This window comes from Boleophthalmus pectinirostris, unplaced genomic scaffold, assembly GCF_026225935.1.
Source record: "Boleophthalmus pectinirostris isolate CB_2022bp ecotype Guang Dong unplaced genomic scaffold, ASM2622593v1 HiC_scaffold_2, whole genome shotgun sequence".
Lineage (NCBI taxonomy): Eukaryota > Metazoa > Chordata > Actinopteri > Gobiiformes > Gobiidae > Boleophthalmus > Boleophthalmus pectinirostris.
In genome coordinates, this window is record NW_026571152.1 from 29,897,644 (window position 1) to 29,901,197 (window position 3,554).

The following is a 3,554-nucleotide window of genomic DNA, read 5'->3' on the forward strand; positions in this document are numbered from 1 at the left end:
TTTATAACAAAACTGTCAGAGCATGTCCCAGTGTCCTGTTGCACAGTGAATAAACAAAGTCATCTTTATGAACTATAAACACACACAGCAAAAACTGTAGTGTTAAAATTCACTCTCACAGAATCAATTTTAACTTTTTCTCACAGTTTATCTAAGTCCAATCTGTTTTGGAGTTGATTTAATATTTTTGGAAATTTTAATTAAGTAACACTGGACCAAAGTTCATGTTTAACCCCAAAATCAAGAGTTATATTAATGTTTTGAAAGTAAAAGGTTAACACTTGTAGGGTTATCTTGATTTAGCTACACAACACACAGAGGTGTTTTATTTTTACACTTTTTACTGTATTTAATTTAAGATGAAATTATGTACAAAACTGGTTCAAACTTCTCTCAAGGGAGTTTAAAGTGGTGGGTGGGAGGTGCCAATTTAACACTAGGAGAAGTTGAATTAACTTCAACCACATAAGCTCTGGCAAATAACCCCAAACCGAACCTACATTTAACTCTCAGATAGTTAAAATAACACTTTTTGTGTTAAAAACAACTCTGAAATTTTTCACCCTGAAATTTTAAGCCTCCAGTTTTTGCTGTACACATAAAGGGCCCATATTAGTTATTTTCTGGTCTGTGTTATTATGTTGTTTACTCATAAAAAACATACCCATAGTTGAGTTTTATTTCATTCATACATGTTAGGTTGAACTCTTTTCTTAAACTAAAAACACGTTGTGATGTCATGTGGTAATACAGGAAGTGAATGAAACAAAACACAACTCCAGGTATGTTTTTGAGGAGATAACAGCATTATAACATGTTTTAAACTTCACAAGTGTCAACTTTACGTAATATAGTACTTTTAAAATGTGTTGGTTTATTAGTCATTGTTAGTTAGTATTTTGTATGTGGAGGAGGTTAAATCCAGACAGCTGTCATGGAAATCAAACTTGGATAGAATTCACATGTCCCCCCGGGCTTCAGCTCATCTCTGGCCTCCTACTTGTTTTTCCTCATCAACCGCTGTGCGCAGTCCAACATTCACAGGTGCCAACTCAAGTGCTTTAATGATATGGGATTTCTCCAGCGATTTCAAACCACTTGCATAAGTAATAACAGCAAATTTGATTGAGAAGCTAGAGTCATATAAGCTGCATGCGTCTATGTAAAAATCAACTTCTTGGCTGTGCATTATGGCTTCAATTAACATCAGATAAAGAAAACTGATTTCACATCTGTTAATGATATCTGGCCGTACAGGGATTAGGACCCTAGGCAAGAAATAAATTGCACAACACGTGAATACAAATATGGAAATGTATGCAGTGACACGAGAGCTAATCTAGTTTAGTGCCACATCCGTCTGTGTTATACCTGGCCTTATCATGCCGTAATTGCAGCTGATTGGTCTATTATTGTTGCCGTTAATCTGCCAGTGGGTGGTTAATAAAACAGGCTCATAAGTGATGCTATCAGTCCAGAGCAGGAGCTGTAGGCAGAAGTGGAAGCAAGCAACAAGATGAGAGAGGCCTGGGAAAACACAAATATAGTGGTGTGAGATAGTATCAGATAAGCTAAAATGTGATAAAGGCCTTAAAAGAGAAGTTATAGAAGATAAATACAAGCATTTTGGGAAGACGTTTTGTGAGTTAGACTACCATAAAAATGCTTCTAAGCGTCCATATCACTTTAATTTTACTTTACTTCAGTCATATCTTTTCACTTTGTTTTGTTTTCAGTCAATATATAAACTTACAACTCAAGAAAACAGGCCTACTTGAGTTGTTTGTTCCTAAAATGCTTCAACTAGCTTTTATTTCTGGTTATTATTTGATTATTTTAATTGTTGTTAAAAGGAGCAGTTTCGTTGTAAGTGCTTAAAAATGCTGTCCCTGATTTTAATGTCTTAAAACAGAACCAGTTCATTTCGAACATTTTGCAGAGGTCCAAAGTTATTCTTCACTTATCTTATGCATGTCGAGCATCCAGAGTATTCATTGCCATGATTTTAAGCTTTTCACAAATCTCAGAGACCAGAGGGGAGTTCTGTCATGACAGTAAAGCTAAAAACAACTCATAAATACCAGAGGTGGGGACTTGCAATACGTGACTTGGAATCAAGCCAGATTTGAGTCACTATTTTTAGAACTTGAGACTTGACTTGATAAAATGGACTAAGACTTGGGACTCAACTTGGACTTGAAGGTCAGTGACTTGGGACTTGAGGCCTGTGACTTGAGAAGACTTCAGAAACACTTTTAAATCTGAATTCTTGCTATTCTGACCGTAATGATTCACACTAAGATCTTGTCAAGACATTTAAAAAGGAAAAGTTTAACATTTCTACAACTTACATACTTTATAAAAAGTCATATAAAAATATACTGTGATTTTTTGAAGTACAATTTATCTTAAAAGTCATATAAATTGTAAAAATCTAAGTGCTTTGGATTAAAGACTTGAAATGACTTGAAGCCCAAAGCAGACGACTTGGACTTGACTTGGACTTATGGGCCAGTGACTCGAGACTCAACATGGACTTGCCTGTATTTGACTTGGGGCTTGACTTGGACTTGAGGACAAAGACTTGAGACTTACTTGAGACTTGCAAAACAGAGACTTGGTCCCACCTCTGAGAAACACCACTGAATTATGGGGTCAGCCCTATGTTCCCTCATTTCTAAGATTTTTCTCAAAATTAAACTCTAAGTCATGTCATTTTTTATTTTTATACCACATTTAAAGGGATGACTCAGAGTACTTTCAACTTAGGATCCTTTGCACCATGACCTCTACGTTACATCTGTAGTCAACTACTGCTGGAGGGATGGGTGTAATTGACGACCAAATTGGGGGAAATGGTGATAAAATCTGATGCAAACTGAGGAAGAAAAAAAAAAAGAGAAATGAGAGAACATAAGGCTGAGGAAACATGCACAAAGGGGACTTTTTTTTATACAATATTTCTACAAACTTGGCTCAAATACATGGGGGAAATGGATTCAAGCCCTTCAAATTTGGGTATGGTTTGAATATGCTCTCTTCCTCTTGGTCTGCAAAGTGAATGATTGAGATGGATGACAAACCCCACTCTCCCAGGTACACTGGTCCAAACATCTGTGGGCTGGATGATGTTGTGACAAAGTAGTTTCATCCTCTACAGAGTCCCTTTGTGATTGATGTGGTGCTGGTACTTGGCCTGGCTTCTATTTCTAATCTGGCTGCATAGAGGCGGAAGCTGTGGTCTCTCTTATTAGATTGCCCACCCCATTACCCCACCCCCTTCTGAGCTGGTCGTGCGGGACAGTATCACCACTAGCATGAAGCACCTTCGTGGTCCCAAAGCACGGGGCAATAACGAGAAGCTGACCCCATGATAGAGACATAGGCTACAAACATGGCCGACTGGTGTTTTTGTATTCCACTGAGAAATTCGACAACAGCTGAAAAATTAACTGAACTGGGGAAGAGCAGGCAATGCAGCAAAGACATAGGTAACTTAAAGGTGCACTGTGTAACTTTTTGTTTGAGGGTCTGCCACCTGTTTGTTCTGCTCT